The 20,861-nt window shown below is 47.0% G+C and overlaps 1 long non-coding RNA gene and 1 pseudogene across 3 annotated transcripts in view; one reads left to right on the top strand and one right to left on the bottom strand.

The window, feature by feature from the left end:
• LOC149124763 (uncharacterized) overlaps positions 1-20,421 on the top strand; it is a 69,297-nt gene extending 48,876 nt beyond the window's left edge. Inside the window, exons 3-5 of one of the 3 annotated variants that reach the window (XR_016213665.1) lie at positions 13,784-13,861; positions 16,189-16,306; positions 16,774-16,851. This is a non-coding gene — a long non-coding RNA (uncharacterized LOC149124763). Of the gene's footprint in view, positions 1-13,783; positions 13,862-16,188; positions 16,307-16,773; positions 16,852-17,483; positions 19,118-20,393 lie in introns of those variants that run through there. The other 2 variants (XR_016213669.1, XR_016213668.1) reach the window with 2 other exon arrangements.
• On the bottom strand, positions 10,114-12,884 carry LOC100353346 (Y-box-binding protein 1 pseudogene; annotated as a pseudogene).
• Positions 20,422-20,861: the final 440 nt, after the last annotated feature.

Genomic DNA, 20,861 nt, shown 5'->3' with positions numbered 1-20,861 from the left:
TTGAAAATGTACCAAATTGTCGTCATGGACATTTTCTGGGGAAGCTTAGCTTTGTCATTGCAGTACACTGACAACCATGCGTGGCTTCATTGTAGATCAATGGAGAGAGGCCTGTAATCTCCCAACCTGCCATTTCTTTCCATTGAAATTGTCACATTGGACGTTTGGAGCTTTTCCGTCTGCTGAGATTACAGTAGCAGAGCAGCAGGGCCGTTGTGGAAAGGTAGCCCTCACTGGCCCTGTGTGGTGTTCTGTGTTGAAAAATGTTACGTTGCTGCCTGGGGGGGCCAGCAGTTGAACAGCACATTCACGTCTGCTTGCCACCAGGAAGCACTGGGTCATTCTTGAGATAGTATTTCTACACCATGTATTCCAAAATGCGCACTAAGGGTGCTGCCTTTTTTCTCCTCAGATGAAATCTCTTCCCTCCTTCCCTCCTCCCAAGTGTTCGTGGAGAACCTACTAGGAACCAGACACAAACTCTGTCTATACCAAGCTTATATTCTGGTAGGGATGTGACCCATAGTAAGATGTGTGATTTATCAGATGAAAAAAAAAATAGTGGGAAGAAATAGAAGTACGAGGATGAATCGGAAGGTTCGTGGAAAATGTTTGTTATAAAAATCTAGGGGCCAGGATGGTGGTAAAAGCGATGCCTTGCAACCCTAGGATACTACGTTACTGCAGCCACTCAAATCCTGGCTACTCTGCTTGAGATTCAGTTCGTACTAATGATAATGGGAAAGCAGCAGAGGATGGTCCAGGTTCTTGGGTCTTTGCCTCCTACAGGAGAGACATGGGTGGAATTGTGGGCTTCTGGCCTTGGACCAATCCAGCCTTGGTCATTGTAGCCATTTGGAGAGTGAAACAGTGGATGGAAGATCTTTCTGTCACTCTGCCTTCTAAATAAATTTTTTTTCAAGAAAGAAGATCCAGTTATTTCACATAAATGAAGTTTGTCATTTTTGTGGGGAGCAACTCGGACTAGACTGTTACTGGAATTAAGACTTATTCTAGGCTGGCGCCGCGGCTCACTAGGCTAATCCTCCACCTAGCGGCGCCGGCACACCGGGTTCTAGTCCCGGTCGGGGCGCCGGATTCTGTCCCGGTTGCCCCTCTTCCAGGCCAGCCCTCTGCTGTGGCCAGGGAGTGCAGTGGAGGATGGCCCAGGTGCTTGGGCCCTGCACCCCATGGGAGACCAGGAAAAAGCACCTGGCTCCTGGCTCCTGCCATCGGATCAGCGCGGTGCGCCGGCCGCAGCGCGCCGGCCGCGGCGGCCATTGGAGGGTGAACCAACGGCAAAGGAAGACCTTTCTCTCTGTCTCTCTCTCTCACTGTCCACTCTGCCTGTCCAAAAAAAAAAAAAAAAAAAAAAAAAAAAAAAGACTTATTCTATGCATCTGCTCTCCCACAATATGGCGCTGGGAGAGGAGTAAAAAGCTTCTATACAGCTGCCTCTCGCCAACTTGAGTGATGACCTGCAGGAGCTGATCCTGCTCCTGATTGGAGGAGAGCAGCGTACTCTGCGTGTGGGTAGCAGAGTTGGGATTGGTGGAAGAAGACTATAAAGGAGGAGAGAGACAACATGCACCAGGAACATCTAAAGGGAACACCTGAGCAGCCCCCGAGAGAGCCGGCCGGCGGTATGCCGCTCCCCCGCGGAAGTGGGGAAAGTGGCAGGGGAAACCGCCCTTCCATGGAGGTGGAAGGACGGTAGCCAACCCGGGAAGAACCAGCAGCAAACCCGGGAAGGGCCGAGCAGACGAAAGAACAGCGCAGGGTCCTGTGTCGTTCCTCTGCGAAGAGGGAGAGTGACATAATGGTGCCGTGACTCAGATATGAAGCCTAAGCAGGGTTTAGTGTCGTTCCTCCATGAAGAGGGGGAGCGGCAATTTTCTATAAACTTTTTGAAATGCCCTTATAGCTAGGATGTAGATAGTACAGTAATTGTGCATTCTGTCATCAGCTGTTGTCTTTCTGAGGCGATACTTAGATGAGTATGGAATCATACTGAGCTACTCTTAATAATGGTGGATGAATTTGATGGTACAAGACTGGTTTTACCATACCTTCTTAATTAGTCCTCTGAATATTAGAAGTAGTTACAATGTTAAAATTGCTACCTCCATAATTCAATACATGAGTAAGTATTGAGAAGGGATAATTAGCATGATTTCCATTACAGGTATTTGTACTGAGGTATTTTTAATAAGTAGTAGGGAATATGTTACTGTTTAAGTATGGAAAGTTGTTTGAAACTTGGATGGGTTAAAAAACTTTGTGGATAATTTCACTTACAAATCAGGAAAAATTATGGCTTCCAAACACGGCTAAGAGGGGTTGGTTTGGGTGCCCATGCCATAGAGCAGTGGGTGAAGCCCCTGCCTGCAATGGCAGCTTCCCAAATGAGCAGTGCTTCAAACTGTGGCTGCTGCGCTTGGGATCCAGCTGCCTACCGATGGAGCTGGGAAGGCAGAGAAAGATGGCCCAAGTGCTGTAACCCGTAGAACCCACGTGGGAGACTGGAACGTCGCTCCTGGTGTGGCCTGCCCATTCGGGGAGTGATCCCACAGGAAAGGTCTGTCTCCCTCCTTTGCTCTAACTCTGCCTTTCCAATGTATAAATGGTTAAAAAAGATGGTGCTTGCAAAATGCTGTCTTTGTGAGAGTGACGTTACACTACAGAGAGGCTTGCATACAGATGTGTTTGTTGTGGATCAGAACATTTGGGTTCTGAATCTCGGCTGCCCAGAAATGCAATGAGTTGCCAGCGTAGAGGAAGGGGATGTAGGGCTGCTTTTTTTTGGTTTCTTTGTTGTTTTGTTCGTTTGTTTTCCAAGGAAAGACCCAAATGGCAATGTCACTCTTGAGTAGGTAGGGGATCAGCAGAGCTGACTGTGAATCCAGCAGTTGATGAACCACTGTGCTTTTTCTCCTGGATTTACATTAGCATCTCAGAAATGGGCACATCAGCCTATTTCCGTTTGCCCTAAAGGAAATGTTCACGAGCACGGAGGTCTGCAGTTCCTGAACAAGGCTGCACCCGCTCTTGCTGAAAACGCACTATCTTTAAGAATAACTCGGGTTTTTGCATGTCTTGCCTTGTAAAGCATGTTGCCTTGCACTGAATCATGATATGGTTTGGAGAACTAAAGAAAATACATACTAGAGAGCTTAAAGGAAGCCAAGCCTGTCTGTCTGGGTAACGGTGCTGCATAGAAGAAAAGATGGGACTGTTTGCCTGTTGCCTCTGCTATGGATGTCTGAGTAGCCAAAGGTCAGGACGAAGCAAGAAATAGATAAGGGGGCAGGAGAAGAAGAGTAGTAGCCACTGTCAATTATAATTTACAGTGGTAGTGAAGTGCATTTCTGTTCATAGCAAACAGGAGGATATTCACAATGTTCCTGAGAAATGTATATTGCCTTTGTATTTTTCCATGAACATTTTGAAGTACAATCATAGTAAATTCACTATCTTCTCTCCACTACCTCAATTTTATGAGTATTTCATAATTATAGTATTTCATAAACCTATAATTACATTTGTAAGACTTGAGGTATAGGGGAGGAAAAATATTCCCTCTAATTGTCATGTAATAAGAAATATATGCCTATTTGATCATCTGCAGTCCGAGCTCCAAAAATCTTTGTGATTTCCTAAGTGCTAAGAATGAGTGTCTAGGCTGGCGCCGCGGCTCACTAGGCTAATCCTCCGCCTTGCGGCGCCAGCAACCCGGGTTCTAGTCCCAGTCGGGGCGCCGGATTCTGTCCCAGTTGCCCCTCTTCCAGGCCAGCTCTCTGCTGTGGCCCGGGAGTGCAGTGGAGGATGACCCAAGTGCTTGGGCCCTGCACCCCATGGGAGACCAGGAGAAGCACCTGGCTCCTGGCTTCGGATCAGCGCGGTGCACCAGCCGCAGCAGCCATTGGAGGGTGACCCAATGGCAAAGGAAGACCTTTCTCTCTGTCTCTCTCTCTCACTGTCCACTCTGCCTGTCAAAAAAAAAAAAAAAAAAAAAAAAAGAAAGAAAGAAAGAAAGAAAGAAAGAATGTCTATTACCCAGAAGTAGCCCATTTCAACCACAGCTGAGTTTGTTAATGACAGGTGACTTTTAAGAAGCCTGTGGAATGGGGCTAGGGGTATTGGTTGCCTGAGGGGTCAACCAGTTTGTAGAGGATTGAAAGTTAAATAACCTCCTCCCCAAACCTCTCAAGGAGAGGAGCTGGAAATTGGCCTAGTCTCCAGTGGCAAATTCTGTGAGCAATCATGAATATGTAACACAACCCCCATTTATGCCCAAAGGGACAGGGAGCAGAGGGCCTGGTGAACTTACGAAGGTACAGGGAGGGGGCTGTGTCCAGTGAGGTCACTGAAGCTCTGTGCCCCAGCTTCTCTTTCACGTGAGTGTTCCCGAGTTGTCCCCTTTGTAGTCAGGTGGTAAATCCAAGCCGAGCACATCCCTGCATTCTGCAAGTCCTTGTAGCAAATCATGAAATCTGAGGAAGAGGCTGTGGAAACGTGCGTTCTGTAGCCCGGCAGTAATGCAGGTGAAAACCTGAGCTTCGCAATTGCATCTGAAGTGGGGTGCAGTCCTAGGAGATGGAGCGCGTAACTCATGGGTTCAGTTCTAAGCCCAGTTGGGGTCAGAAGTGAACGAAATTAGGGGATGGTGCAATTGTTGTGTGCGAGATAATTAAACTGCATTGTAGGCCAAAAAGTGATAATGTAAAGGAATCTCTACCCATCTGGTGTCAGGGGTGATGGAAATGTTTTTTTTTTTTTTTTTTCCCCTTTGTGTTTGCAGAACTTCCCCCTGCAACTAGTTAGAGGAGTTGCCATGGAACCCCAAAATTGGGTTTGCACAGTAAATGTGCAAAAAAAAAAGAAAAACAATCTTTGACCATGGGAAGGTGGAAGAAAGTAGGTATTTATTAGCAAAGTACACAGCAAGGAACTGGGCAGATCTGTCTGAATGCCTAGGCTCCTGGAGAGGTGTACAGGGGTGAAAGTTATTGCTGATTGAAAGTGGGCTGACAGATCAAAGTTAAATTGGGTCCAAGCTTCTGGTTGGTTGGTTATGCAAAGTGCCACCTTTGGATTGGTCAGTGATGCTATGCTCTTCAGGTTATCTTTAGGGTAGCCAGGTGGGTTTCAGTGGGCTTGGGAGTAGGTTGGGAGGTGCGTTACACTCAGGTGGTACTTGGGATGTACTGCAAACCTGGACTTGACCTGCCTGGGTTGGGGACTTTCTTAAACCCCTTGAGACAGTAGTGGCCATGAATACGCTGCCTATTAAAGAAGAAAAATGCTTCATGAGCCTGGTAGGTAGGACACTGTAGAACAGCCATGTTAGTCCCTCAGGTCAGTGAATTCCTTTTGAAAAGTGGAGGGGGCACCTAGGGAAATTAGGGGAAGGAGACTGACTATGATTCGACCCTCAAGGGTCTGTTACAAGTTACCTTTCACATACAGTGTCACTGTGGCCACAGAAGAGTTTTCCTTGATGTGTTCTTCACATATTTCTGCTAAGGTCATTGCTGTCTCCTCTCCATTTGTTTATGCATATTTTGTTCAATAAGAAAACCCTGGAAACACATAGCTACAATCTGGTTACTCAACGAATACATCGGTCAGCTTTTGTAGAAGAGAATATGAATACTGCAAGTGTACCTCTGTACTCTGGTGCCTCAGGGTAAACCTCTATGAAGCAGAAGATTGATGAAAGTCTTTGTTGCTACAATGTGTAAATATTTTCTCTATTTTCCCTGTTACTTGGAGTATTACAATTCAGTACAGAATTTGTACCAGTAGCATAAAAACTATAAGTGCTTTTCTGTTGGAACTAATTTCCTCAGTATATTAAAAGTAAGCTCCTTAAAGAATTTGAAGGCTGGTTTATGTGCTAGTGCACACTAGATTACTGAAACATAGGGTTTGTTGAGCATTCTTCTGAATAGAGCCAAGGCAGCTTAGAGATGCAATGTATCATGCAGAAAGCAGTTGCCATTAAGTTGTTTGTTTTTGTTTTGTTTTGTTTTGTTTTGTTGTGACAGGCAGAGTGGACAGTGAGACAGAGACAGAAAGAAAGGTCTTCCTTTGCCATTGGTTCACCCTCCAATGGCCGCCACGGCCGGTGCACTGCGGCCAGTACACCGTGCTGATCCGAAGGCAGGAGCCAGGTGCTTCTCCTGGTCTCCCATGGGGTGCAGGGCCCAAGCACTTGGGCCATCCTCCACTGCGGTCCCTGGCCACAGCAGAGAGCTGGCCTGGAAGAGGGGCAACCGGGACAGAATCTGGCATCCCAACCGGGACTAGAATCCAGTGTCCGGCAATGCAGGCGGAGGATTAGCCTAGTGAGCTGCAGCACTGGTCAGAAGTTCAGTTTTTTAAAAGCAGTCATTTAAGCCCTATGCACTGATATCAGAAACCAGGGGTACAGAGTGTTAGAAAGTAATACAGTTACTTAGAAAGTAAAATAAATTTACTACAATTGAGGTTTTTGGGTTTTATTTGAAAGAGTTACAGGCGGGGCGGGGAGAGAGGCAGAAAATCTTCTATTTGCTGGCTTACTCCCCAGATGGCTGCAATGAGCAGAGCTGGGCCCATCCAGAGCCAGGAGCTTCTTCCGGGTCTCCCGTGTGGGTGCAGGGGCCCAAGGACATGGGCCATCTTCTGCTGCTTTCCCAAGCCATTACGAGGGAGCTGGATGAGAAGTGGAGCAGCCAGGTATTGAACTGGCGCCCATCTGGGATGCCGGCACTGCAGGTGGTGGCTTTACCCACTAGGCCACAGTGCCAGCCCCTACGGTGTAGGTGTCAATGTCCTAGTTTACAGCAGTAAAATTCAAGAAGTCACTCAGCTTCCTGATGACTGTGTTGAGTACTTTCCTTTCTTGTCTCCACGATATCCAAATGGTGGATTTGATTTCCTAGTGTGTTGCGATCACACCTCTCAATTGTCTTAATCTTTATGCCAATGTGCTGAATGGCACTTGGGCTTTTTTTTTTTTTTTTTTTTTTTGACAGGCAGAGTGGACAGTGAGAGAGAGAGACAGAGAGAGAAAGGTCTTCCTTTGCCGTTGGTTCACCCTCCAATGGCCGCCGCTGCAGCCGGCGCACCGCGCTGATCCTGGCAGGAGCCAGGAGCCAGGTGCTTTTCCTGGTCTCCCATGGGGTGCAGGGCCCAAGCACCTGGGCCATCCTCCACTGCACTCCCTGGCCATAGCAGAGAGCTGGCCTGGAAGAGGGGCAACCGGGACAGAATCCGGCGCCCCAACCGGGACTAGAACCCGGTGTGCCGGCGCCGCAAGGTGGAGGATTAGCCTATTGAGCCACGGCGCCGGCTGCACTTGGGCTTTTTATTCTATAGGAGGAAATGAAATGAAGGCGGTGAACAGAGACTTCATAACAGAAGAATGTCCACACTTGCGATGGACTAGATCAGCAATCCAGGTTACTAATAAGTGGATGTTTCTTAAATGGGCTGTGTTAATGGCACTAAAGATTTATACAACACAGGTACGCTAGCTCTGGGAGCAATGTAATCAGTTGCCCAGGATTTCTCATTAGAGACTTTGTTGCAATCACAAGCAGTATTGAATACAATGGATGAGCCAAAGGTGGACTCATTTTTTTCCCCAATAATCACAGATTGTCTTGAATTTTAGCTGATGTGTATATTATCTTACCATTAGTGTGCAGTTTAATTTCGTTTTCCTCTAGGGGTAATATGTTAGGTTTCATTTACTCAATATCCATGGCACCAGATTTCATCCTCATAGTAGATGGGGCCTTTTTGGACTCAAGGTCATGGTCTGAGACTGATTTCTAGAAGGAAAGCTTTGCAAGGATGTTGTAAATCACTATTGCATCCCACTTCTCCCCACCCCCACCCCCAGCACTGAGATGCTATCCTTTCAAAGGACCTCTCTGATACTCCAGGATTTATAACACCAATAATTTCAACGTGTCTCCTTGAAGTTCCACAGCTGCTTTCTTACCAGTGACTTTGGTTACTGTTACGTATTCTAAAACAAGTGCAGCAGGGAGGAGGAGACGATGTAAAGTCCAAGATACTAGTTATCCTTAAGACGAAGTCTGCATAGCATCGGTCTCTGTACCCCAACTCTTCCTGACGTCCATCAGCCCAAGTCTCCAGGAACATGCCTGTAGGGGAACAAGTAGAATGTGTTTCTCATTGCAGAGAATAGAAGCTCAAGGTCTGGAAAACTGGCAGACGTATTTGTAAAGTGCTGTTAGAGTGGGCCTATTAGCAGACTGAATCTTTGAGTCATTCTGCAAGGTGTGGAAAGCAATGTGAAAGTGAGAGAATTTCCATTTCTGTTTGTGAGATCATGCTATTTCATCTTAGTGAGACATGCCTTTTTTTTAAAGTCTGAAATACAAAGATGGACTTCGTCCATCTGCTGGGTCATCTCCGAGATGGCCCTAAGGCTGGGCCACGTGGAACCCAGGATCCAGGAGCTTCATCCAGGTCTCACAGGTAGTGGCAGGGTCCCACACACTGGACCATCTTCCACTGCTAGTCCCAGGCTGGATCTGAAGTGGATTAGAAGCACCCATGTGGGATGCTCGCCTCCCTAGGGGCAGCTTTACCTGCTATGCCATGATGGCACCTCCCACAGGCAGTTTCAAGAAGGGCTTTTGAATTGTTGAATACAGAGCCCATGGCTACTTTCCCAGCTGGTGAGAAAGTGCTTTGTCGTGTGTGAGCCTGTTCAGGCAGCCACAGCCTTTGCAGGAATGGTGCCTCCTCTCTGGGTCCTCCTGTGGTGGAAGGAACAAGTAGCTCTATCAAGCTTCTTGTTGCCGTCTATTTCTCAGAGTACACAGGCACATTCTGTCTCTAGTCCAAGGTGACCTCAGGTCACTTCTTCAACCCTTCAGGGCTGTGTTCTTCATCCCTTCAGGGCTGTGTTCTTCATCCCATCATCTGAAGAGCCACCTTTGACCTTTGGTTTTTGGCTCTTAAAGAGTATATGTATTGATTTATTCTGGCCGAAGAGATATAAAAAAATTCTACTTAGGAAAGTTTATCATTTCTGTATCCCCAGTGCGTAGGCATTGCCTGACACATCATAAATGCATGGTCAAAGTGGGAAGAGCTTAGTCCCTGAGGGAACTGCCAGATGGGCTGGAGTTTGGGCGAGAACAGTGTGGAAAATGGTGGGGGAGCTTGACCCAACCGTGCAGCTCATGCCGAGGTACTAAGCTAGGATTTTATTTCTTTGTAACAGGTCATGAAAGGTTTTGTCAGGGGACTCATTTGAGGGCTTGTCTGGCTGCTGTGTGCAGAAATAGGATGAATTAATCAACAGTCATTGGGATATTGTGGTAGTGTAGACCTGCATATCCGACCCATTGGGAATTCACATGAAAATTAAAGTGGCCATTGCCATATTTCAAGCCATATGTACAGCAGCACAGCCCTGGAACATTCCATTAGTCCTGCCAGGAAATACATGTTGCAGGGGCCGGCGCTGTGGTACAGGGGGTTAATCCTCTGCCTGTGGTGCCGGCATCCCATATGGGCACCGGTTCTGGTCTCGGCTGCTTCACTGCCGACCCAGCTCTCTGGTGTGGCCTGGGAAAGTGGTGGAAGATGGCCCCAGTCCTTAGCCCCCTATGCCCGTGTGGGAGACCCGGGAGAAGCTTCTGGCTTCAGATTGGTGCAGCTCCAGCTGTTGCGGCCGATTGGGGAGTGAGCCAGCAGATGGAAGACCTCTCTCTGTCCCTTTCCACCTGTCAAATAAATAAAATACTGGAAAAAAAAGATGATGCTGTCTTAGGAGGGTGACAGTAATGGAAAACAGGTGATAGAGAGACTTGCAGACAGGACTGAGAGTACTTCCTGAGGGAGCAGAACACGCACTGAGATGTGACAATGGGGATGCCAGTGTCTGTTGAGCAGTTGGAGGTGACATTCACAGTGAGGGAGGACAGGAAAGGGACGTGGTACAAATTTTTTTTTTAATTGAAGACTTTATTAACAAGTGCTTGCAGTATGTTGAAGTTTTTACAATTCTCAACCTGACCAGATATGCAACAACTTAAAAACCTTTTAAAACCTTTAAAAACCAGGCTTTTTAAAAAAAAAAAATGTTTGTCGTTACCAAAAAGAGACATCTGTAGGTAAAAGTAATAAAAACCTCATGCTGCATAGATAATGCAGACAGTTCTGGTAATCAGTTCTGGTAATCTGGTCAATGGGCAAAAAGCAAGCACTTAGGGTCTTCAGCTCCAATCTTTTGTTCATTCCTGATTGCTGGAATCTCATATTCACTTCTTGTTGGATGACTAAACCGGATGGTGGGAGAGATGTTAAGGCAGCTTGTACTCAGCCCCGCCCTGCTCAGCCTCAGGAGTGGACGAATTCTCAGCTGGTGGATCGGCTGCTTTTGTCTCTTGGCCACCTTGTAGTTTAGGGGCATCTGCGTCGGTAGTTGAAGTTGCGGCGGTACCAACGCTGAGGTGGCTGTGGCCCTGGGTCTCCTCTCCTTGGTTTTCCTTATCTTCTGTGACAGCCTGGAGAGGACCTCAATGGAGAGGAGGACCTCTGTGGAATCGTGGGCTTCAACCCCGATACACATTCTGTCTCACTGGTCAGCCTTGTTCTCCTGCACCCTGGTGGTCAGCACCTTCCCTCACTTCTCCCTGCACAGGAGGGTTGGAGTACTGTGGTCGACACCCAAAGGGTCTCCGCATGTAGTAAGGTGGGGCCTGGCCGTTGGGCACACTCTCCAACCCCTCATTCTTTTCCCCACTCTCACTGCTGTGGTCATCATGCAGGTCATTGCGTGGAGGACCCTATGATGTGGGTAGCGTCTGTAATGGTTTACTGCTTTGCACTGGAACTCCACCAGGGCCTGTGACATTTGCTGCCTCCCCCCCGCCCCTTTCTCCTTCAACAACATCAGACTCCACAGTCTCTCCATCTCCTGCACTGCCGAGGGACTTCCTGGGGGTTATTCTTCTTTATGGCAGTCTGGGGTACAAATACGTCTTCCTTGGTGTCAGTCCTGCTGATGAAACCATGTCTGTTCCTTACATTGAACCATTTTCCTGTCCCCAAAACCTTTGTTGCGATGAGCTTCTTGTCCCCGCCGGCAGGCGCTGCCGATGGGAGGCCTCCCTGTGCCACTGCCCCTGGTGCTGGGCTTGGTTTCAGTGACGCTGGGTCTCAGCCTCGCGGCTCATGGTTGTGGTGGCGGTGACTGGGGCCAGCGGCGGCAGCTGCGGCTCCTCCCGGGGTGTGACGGTAACTAGGCCAGTGGCGGAGGTGGGGCTGCTCAGGGCTTTCTCTCCGGTCTGCTCTCTGTTCCTGCTACCGATCAAACTCTACCATGTTAGTGACATGAAACTATTCAGCTTCTCACAAGTTTCCTTTAGTTATCCTTTATTACACAGTTTTCTATTTAATCAATTTTTTAGTCAAAACAAGACCCCAAACCTCTATTTACCTACTTCTTTTTCCCTTTGCAATGGATTTAGATAGTTTATGGGATCAATGAAGGAAGGGCATGATGGTATCAAACAAGTTGAACACAAATATTCAGAGTTGCAGGCACAGAGGAAATGATTTAGAAAGTAGCATGTTTGAAATGAAAACTATACAGATGTGAAATGGTTATAAATTCAGGGTACTGATAGGAAAGACCCAGAGAATCACAGTTCACATTTAGCTGGCATTGCTAGTTCAGTTCACAAGACCCTCACCATCAAGGGGTTTTGGGTGACAGTTATACTCCATAAGCTTCCAGTTGCATCATTCTATGGCTGTCTACAACCTTAAGGTTTTCGTAATGCTGTCACTCTTCCATATTTTTTTAAGATTTTTTGAGAGGTAGAGTTGCAGTGAGAGGGAGAGACAGAGAAAGTTCCTTCCTTCCACTGGGTCACTCCCCAGATGGCTGCAAAGACCAGATCTGTGCCAATCTGAAGCCAGGAGCCAGGAACTTCCTCATGGTCTCCCATGTGGGTGCAGGGGCCCAAGCATTTGATCCACCTTCCACTGCCCTCCCAGGCCATAGCAGAGAGCTGGATGGCAAGTGGAGCAGCCGGGACTAGAACTGACTCCCAGTTCTGATGCTGGTGCCGCCTGCAGAGGATTTACCTGCTGCGCCACAGTGCCGGCCCCCTGATTTGGAAACAGTGTCAAGCTTGAATGCATCCGCAGAACAATCACCAAGATGCTGAAGGGTGTACCTAATCTGGGCATACTTATCTGGGAGAATGAAGGAGACAGGATTGGAATTCTCTTAAAATACTTACGTAATTCTCTTATGGAGGCTTTGAGGTCATGTATGAAGCTTCTTCTCCTGAAAGGTGTCTACTTAATACCAAATGTTTAACAGTATTGAAGGCGTCATGCTAAGAACTGAGAATTCTGAATCCTCTTAATCCTACAGTGGTAGGTTAGCAAAGCACGTGACAAGAATGCTCAATGATGGGGCTTAAAGCCCTGGGTTAAAGCCCTGGTCTGAAGCACCAGCATCCCATATGGGTGCCAGTTCTAGTCCTGGCTGCTCTTCTTTCAATCCAGCTCTCTGCTGTGGCCTAGGAGAGCAGTGGAAGATGGTCCAAGTCCTTGGGCCCCTGCGCCCACGTGGGAGACCCGGAAGAAGCTCCTGGCTTCAGATCAGCCCAGCTCTGACTGTTGCAGCCAATTGCGAGTGAACCAACGGATCAAAGAACTCTGTCTCCCTCTCTCTCTCTCCTCTGTCTGTATAACTCTTATTAAAGATCTATCTATTTTGCAGTCAAAGAAAAAGAGTGCTGAATAACTAGTCCCCAGTAACAAAGGCGATAAATAGAGAAAGGAGAATTCCAACCCAAGCGCTCTGTAGTCTCGGCCACTGCGCTCCCCATCCTGGAATTGTGACACTGTTTGCTTTTCACAGCAAGATGAGCACTTACTTCAAGGCAGAAAATAGTCCTATTTGAGGGTTATTTTAAAAGGGAACTCAGTAGGAGGTCAAATGGAATGACCTCTACGAGTCTATACTTAAACTGGCCCATCCTCCAGCATCTCTGTCTTGAAAGTATAGACTTCATAAATGTGTTCTCTGTAGTTCTAAGTCATTACCAGAAATACCACACTCGGAAGAACCAGGGCTGGAACCATTTTCACGCCCTTCGTTTCTGTCCTCCCGGTTAACATTTCTTGGATGGTTAAATCAGCCGTGGAACTTCCGGGCATCTAATTATCGAGTTTGCCATCTTCTATCTGTTCCCAGGGACATCATAAGACACTTGAAGTGCTTCACTGAAGTCAAGATTCATTAAGTGTATCCTCTTCCCCCTAGTCACCATCTAATTAGCTCTTTTAAAAAATGAAATGAGATCAGTTGCGTGTGGCATGTTAAAGACCCCATGCCGCGTTCGTTCGGCCACTGATTCTTCAACTATGCAGAGACCATCTGTCTGATAAACAAACCTCAGCAAGACTTGATGGCACATTAACAAATATAATTTCTGAACACTAATCGATGCAATTTCATTTAAGTACTTATTTCTATCTCCCTCTCACAAATGAGAACATTGGGACACAGAAGCTAAGTAAATTAGCCCCAGGCCATGAGGTGCATAAATGGCAAAGCTGCTCCAAACCAGCAGTGTGCCTACAGAATCTGTGCCAGCAAGCCGGAGGCCCTGCATTCGGTCACTGATAGTTGACTAGGAAAATCAGCCCTGCACCTGTGGTTGTCCCCCGCTTCTGAGCATACAGAAGCAGACTGACTGCGTTTCTCCCCATGCTCACAACACAGGTTACTTCTGTGATCCCCCAACGGGTAGAGCCTTTCCTGCTCCAGGGAGCGTGCAGTTCTGACAGTACGATCTCACAGGTAGAGTTCACTCTGCAAGACTGCTCCCTGCCTTTCCAAGCCCATCTCCAGTCTCAGGGCAATGTTACCAGTACCTCCGATTGGCTCTAAGTTGGGGTTCCCACACTCCCTTCCCTGGGTTATGCTAGTTGGCTCCAGCAGCCCACAGACATCAAGGACCCGTGTTCATGGATAAAGAGATGCAGAGGATGAGGTACAGCAGAAGGGGCAGGAAGCTTTCATGTCCTCTCTGAGTGCTGCTCTCCAAGAACCTCTATGTGTTCTCCTGTGTAGAAGCTCTCCGCACCCTGGGTTTGAGGTTTTTATGCAGACCACATTTTGTAAGATAGGACTATTATGTCAAAGTGTGGGTAGAACGGTATCACCTAGTGCTACTCAGATGAGTGAGGACAGTCAGCTAGGATTGCTGGTTCACAATCTTATTGGCCTCTCTGTGCCTCATTCCTTGAGCCTGGGTGCAAGGGAAAAATCCTGTCTGAAATGAAGGTCTTATAAGAAGACACCCTCTGGCCGGCGCCACAGCTCAATAGGCTAATCCTCCGCCTAGTAGCACCGGCACACCGGGTTCCAGTCCCAGTCGGGGCGCCAGATTCTGTCCCGGTTGCCCCTCTTCCAGGCCAGCTCTCTGCTGTGGCCTGGGAGTGAAGTGGAGGATGGCCCGAGTACTTGGGCCCTGCACCCCATGGGAGACCAGGAGAAGCACCTGGCTCCTGCCATCGGATCAGCACAGTGCGCCGGCCGCAGCGCGCCACCCGCGGTGGCCATTGGAGGGTGAACCAACGGCAAAAGGAAGACCTTTCTGTCTCTCTCTCACTGTCCACTCTGCCTGTCAAAAAAACAAGACACCCTCGCACCTCCCCCAAGGCAAAGTAGGTCAGAATTTCTTACGAAATGAGCAGCTGTAATAGAGCAGTTCTCACTTCTGTACCATGTGTTTGGGAGAAAATGCATCAGGAGAAAGGAGTATGGAGAGTAGGGTTCTGGAAGCAAAAACAGCCCCAACATGACTTCGTACTTGTTCCGTCTTAGACTGCTTGAGAAACCAAGCCCCGAAGGCTGAGCCCTTGAGTGAATATCAAGGGCTACAGGAGTTGTGGGCCCAGAACCACTCATCCACCTACATTACTGTAGACTTTCCAGGATGTGTGTCAGCTCTACTCGGAATCCTTTTCCTTAATGTCAAAGCACCCTCCAAATAGTCATTTGCAGTTCACCAGTTCCTTTCAATGTAAGAATAATGCAGAGATTAATATTCCCCATTAGTCTTAGACTGAGCTATGCCTTCAAGAAAACTCTTATGTGTGGAGAACTTAAATTACAACAAATGTCTTGTCAGTATCAGGAGCACTTTATCTTTCTGAAATAGTAAAGATGATTCTGTCCAGTTATCTTGACCAAAAGAAAATGTCTTCCCTCCTGAGGATGCTAGATGGCTATGTAAATGAGGTTGCATTTCATGTCCTGTGATATGACTCAGTCTTCTCCCTGTGAGCACTGGGCTGAATGAGTTCCATCGTATAAGTCTAGAGTATTGCTCCATTCGTGTTAAGAGTTTGTAGCTTCATGTCACGTATGTGCTCTCTGTCACCTATGTCTAACCACAGAGGGACTTTAGTTACGGAGTGTATCCTGCATGGCAGGTCACTGCTGCATCTTTAAATGCTGACGAGGGAGTGGGAGAAAAAGGCTTTCACCGTATCTGAGAAGGGCTGACTCAGAAGCAAAAGCAGGAGAGCAGTGTGGATATGCAGCTGCCTATGCACGGTATGCAATTTTGCAAACAGTTTACTAAAGTGGGTTCTGAATGAAGTTGGAAGTGGAAACTGGGCAGCACTGGCTTGAGGATCACCAGCAGTCCTCTTACTGTGACACAGAAAACAGGATGTTTCTCACTTCAAAACTTTGCCTGAGGCATGAGACGGGCCATCCAGATGGATCATCTGACGTAACTGTGCGTGTTTGCACATATTTTTAAGAAATGATAAACTCAACAGTTTTTGCTATTTGATCCAGTCTGGGACAGTCAATTTGACACAGAACTGCAGCTTTCATTGTCTTAGTATCACATCTCTTCTACTAAGTGACTACCTCTACCCCCCAAAAAAGTTTTGTTACTACTTATCCAATTTGCAAACTCAACAGATCTTAATATGAGTGACTAACTGAAGAGTTATCATGCACAGACTTTCAATATAAGGGTATGAAAGCTGCTGAGTCAGAGCCCAGTGAGCCTCCACACCCTCCAGGTGAGATGATGAGTTGCATAAAGCATGCTTACCAAATGTGCCTTCTTTGTCTGTAGTGTTCTTCTGTTTGTCTCTTAACAGACCCTCTGCCTTTTGGTAACCTGACTGCTGATAAAATTATTATTCATCTACAAACAGTCCAAAGCTCTGAGATGACTTACTGCAGAAGTCTTTGATGGCTTTTTTGCATACATAAAAGGTGTGGGGAGCAGCCCGGACTGGACTGAGTTACTGGAATTAAGACTTATTCTATGCATCTGCTCTCCCACAATATGGCGCTGGGAGAGAAGTAAACAGCTTCCGCACAGCTGCCTCCAGTTCAACCAATAAACTGTAGGACTTGCTCCTGATTGGAGAGCAGCGTGCTCGGCGTGTGGGCAGCCGAGTTGGGATTGGCGGAGGAGGACTATAAAGGAGGAGAGAGACGGCATGCACCAGGAACATCTAAGGGGAACACCTGTGCAGCCCCCGAGAGAGCCGGCCGGCGGTGTGCCGCTCCCCTGCGGAAGTGGGGAATGTGGCAGGGGGAACCGCCCTTCCACGGAGGTGGAAGGGACAGTAGCCAACCCGGGAAGAACCAGCAGCAAACCCGGGGAGGGCCGAGCAGACGAAAGAACAGCGCAGGGTCCTGTGTCGTTCCTCCACGAAGAGGGGGAGCGACAAAAGGGTACAGTTTTCTGTAAAAACGTTGTTGAAAGCAAAGCAGTTTCTCCTAATAAACATGTTCATATAGACTTCAATATGCTTCGATTTCAAATAAACTTCAAAATTCATTTACCCTGGCTGGCACCGCAGCTCACTAAGCTAATCCTCCGCCTTGCGGTGCCGGCACACCGGGTTCTAGGTCCAGTTTCTCCTCTTCCAGGCCAGCTCTCTGCTGTGGCCCGGGAGTGCAGTGGAGGATGGCCCAGGTCCTTGGGCCCTGCACCCACATGGGAGACCAGGAGCAGCACTTGGCTCCTGGCTTCGGATTGACGGAGCGCACTGGCCACAGCGGCCACTGGGGGGTGAACCAACGGAAAGGAAGACCTTTCTGTCTCTCTCTCTCACTGTCCACTCTGCCTGTCAAAAAAAAAAAAATTGTAATTCATTTACCTTGAACTTTTTAAAGTACCCTCCCTCTGCTGAGTTTTTACCTTAATGGATTACCTTTATGGACTTGCTCAATTAATAGATGAATAATAATAACGTTTCATCTTAACAAATTCTAGTTTTAAACGTCTAAAAAAACGACATTGCTGGAGTGACCGCTTCTATACACGGTTCACTCTCCCGATGGCTACAACAGGCTGTTCTGAGCCACGCATCACCAACTCCATTCTGGTCTCACACATGGGTGCAGGAAGTACTTACGCCATTTTCCTCTGTTTCCCCAGGCACAGGAGATGATCCCATCCAGGATCTGGGTGTTCACTTACATCAATAATGCTGGACGTTGGCCTATTTAGACCAAGTGGGAGTCTAATTGCTGACTGATTTCTAATGAGAAGGTCAGAGCAGCATTACTGTGATGGTCTCCATGCTTCAGCGGTACAGCTGCTGTGGTGGAAGGGCCCTATACCTTCAGGTCTGCGTGGTGTAGAGGATTTGAGGCTGCAGCACGGCTCACAGCTCCCCCTGATTGAACGATGCTTTGCCATTGCACTTACCACTAGGTCTCGAAAGCTGCTTTCATATGTGTAAGGAACCAGATGGGGAGCCTTTCTAATTGTACGTTAAAGAGAAATAATGTCTGGTCATCACATCAGACTCTGAGCAGCCCTACAGCTAGAGGTGATGTGCTCAGACATTGCCCTCTGCCTCTGTAACCACCCCATCTGTATATTAATTTATCTGAATCTTGTCTAAATGTGACATTGGCACATTACCTGCAATGTCTTTCCTTAGTATTAAGTCAGATTTTTATTTTTAACATTGGTCTTCTAGAAGTTGCGAGAGGGTTGAGACCATTACACACACCCCATCATTCAAACCTAAGAGCTTCTGTTTTCAGGGTCTCCAGAAATACATTGTATAGTAGAAGTATCTGCTGTCAAGCAGCAACTTCCAAGGAATCCTAGTCTCATTTTCTTTGTCTTACAATGTTATTGACTTAGATAAATCACAAAATGTCATCCCTATTAAGGTACTATTCAGACGTCCATCTATTCAGGAGTACCTGGGAAAGTTACTACAAATGGAATGTTGGTATCTTAATTCTAAATTCTGATAAATTATATCAGGGATTTTGCCTTTCAATGCAATGTCCATACAACCCCCAGCCGTTTCCTTGAGAGACATTGTCACACAACTTTCAGCAACCATTGTATGATATTAACCATACTGCTTAATGCAATGAAGAAAGATTTAAATCCTCAATGCAAAGACTTATTAATTATGAAAGATGGTGTCCTCATTTACAGTAGTATCTACTCTCCTATTCTCTCTTCCTATGATAAGCGTAGTATTTGGACGAAGTTACCTTTGGAACACAGCACATGGTGATTTGCTTCCTGTGGACAGCTGGGCATTCATCTTGCCTTCTCCTCTCTTCCTTCTGCTGACATGCCACTGCTGTTTCTGGAAGAAATCAGGAACAGAGTCAGCACAGTCACTCATCCATGTTCTGTACCACACTGCTGTAGCTGTGCACCTCTCCATCACTGTCCCCCTGTCTGGAGGACTGACTACAGACTGTAGCAGGAACTGACTTGGTGCAGCTTTAGCCATTCCTAGGCTGATGTTTTTCCATCTAATTATCCTAAGACTGGTGCCAAAGCTCTAGCTCAATTGGGAGACAACTGAATCTTTGTGGATTCTTCCAATCCTGAAATAGAACTTACCTTCACCAGACTCTTGAAGTTTTCAGCACACAGATCCTGTACATGCTAGGCTAAGTCGGCACCTCCGTATTGCATTTTCTTTGGGGTATGATGCGTGGTATTGGTTTTCATTTGAAATTCTCTGAAATTTGATGGCATTGATTGTTGCATTCTGGTCTTAAACCTGCTTAAAAACTTCATGCTTTCAATTTTGGTACCATTCAGACATCCTTGGGTTCCTGCCTCCGTGGTTCTAACACCCACAGCAGTTACAGTAAATTGTACCCTTTTTATTCAGCCTTTCTGTCCTTACCTTCTGCCTTTTTCCTGTTCTCCGAAGACCTTGCTTTCCACTAAGCAACATCCAATGTAGCTCAAGCACCTAGAGACTGATAAAGTGTCGTTTATTTTCGGGGGCTGGGACTGAGACATCGTCTTTGTTACGTAAGTCAGTTTCCCATCTGTAAACATTTGGGCATATTTCGCTCGTTTGTGTATATGTATGTGTAAATAGTTAACACTTGCAATTTGTCATAAGTACATTATTTTTTCACTCATCAGCATTGTTTCATATTTTGAACTACAATCCCAGTGGCTACATTGTAGATTAACCACAATTCTTGTAAAAATAAGTTTCCTTTTTAAAATTTAAATAATGCTGGGCTGATAATCCTAGAACTGCAAAGATGTGTACAGGAGGATAGCCTTAGGATAAATTTCCCGAATGGAGACATGCTGGATTCAGGGCATGAATATTTACAATTCTTGACAATTTTAATTTCTAGGCAAACTATGTAGCTTTAAGTTGACATGCAGCCTTGTTTTTTTTCAAAAAATGAAGCTACTTAGCAATGTGTGTTTTAAAAGCACACACTTCAGGGCCGGTGCTGTGGCATAGCTGCCGCCTGCAGGGCCAGCATCCCATGTGGACGCGGGTTCAGGTCTCAGCTGCTCCACTTGCAATCCAGCTCTCTGCCATGGCCTAGGAAAGCAGTAGAAGTTGGCCCAAGTCCTTGGGCCCCTGCACCCACATGGGAGACCCAGAAGAAGCTCCTGGCTTCAGATGAGTGCAGCGCCAGCTGTAGTGGCGAAACGGGGAGTGAACTAGCAGACTGAAGCGCTCTCTTTCGCTCTGCCTCTCCTCTTTGTGTAACTCCTGCAATTAAATACATCTTTAAAAAAACTCATACTTCATATTTCAGCATTTGTGCTTTCCAGAAATACTGGCACAAGCGCAGATTTGGGATCTGGTGTGCTTGGTACATCTTTGAAGAAGATGGTCCTTCATGAGATTGAATGGTGGTACATGTATTATCTTTGAAAAAGACTGATTTTAAAGAGAATGAAGTAGTAGACCTGTATTACATTTATGTGTATATATATATATATATATATAATATAACCTTAATCTAGCAAGCAAAAAAAATAATAAAAGCAGAAACTTTGGGCCAGCATTGTCGTCTGTGACACTAACCTTCCATGCAGGACCTGGTGTTTGTGACAAGTGCTCCCGTTCCCTGCTGAAGAACTCGGGAAGGCAGGCCCAAGGGCCTGGGCCTCGGCCACGCATGCAGATCCAGCTGCAACTCCTGGATCCTTGCTTCCTCTTGGCCCAGCTCTGGCTCTTAGAGCCCCTGGGAGAGTCACTCAGCAGACAGCACATTTCTGGGTTCAACTCTCCCTTCCAAATAAGCAACAAATTAAAAATTGCAGGCAGGAATTCTACAATACAGCAGTCATCATCGATGAGGCAGCATGGGATTTGGAATGAGTTGGCCTCTGTGCAGAGAGTTCAGTGGGCAAAGAGCAGCAAAAATGAAGACCACGTCGTGTAAGGGTAACAAACACTGGGACTTTTCAGTGTGCGGGTGTGTGGCTAAGAATGAAGGGAAACACAACCAGGAGCACTCAAACCAGCCCTGCATGCTGGGTCTCAGTGTTAGTGCACAGGCA

Source organism: Oryctolagus cuniculus, chromosome 9 (assembly GCF_051225735.1).
Source record: "Oryctolagus cuniculus isolate XC-2025 breed Fujian yellow rabbit chromosome 9, ASM5122573v1, whole genome shotgun sequence".
Classification (NCBI taxonomy): domain Eukaryota; kingdom Metazoa; phylum Chordata; class Mammalia; order Lagomorpha; family Leporidae; genus Oryctolagus; species Oryctolagus cuniculus.
Note: the sequence above shows the minus strand (reverse complement) of the source record. Positions and strands in the feature narration are given on the sequence as shown.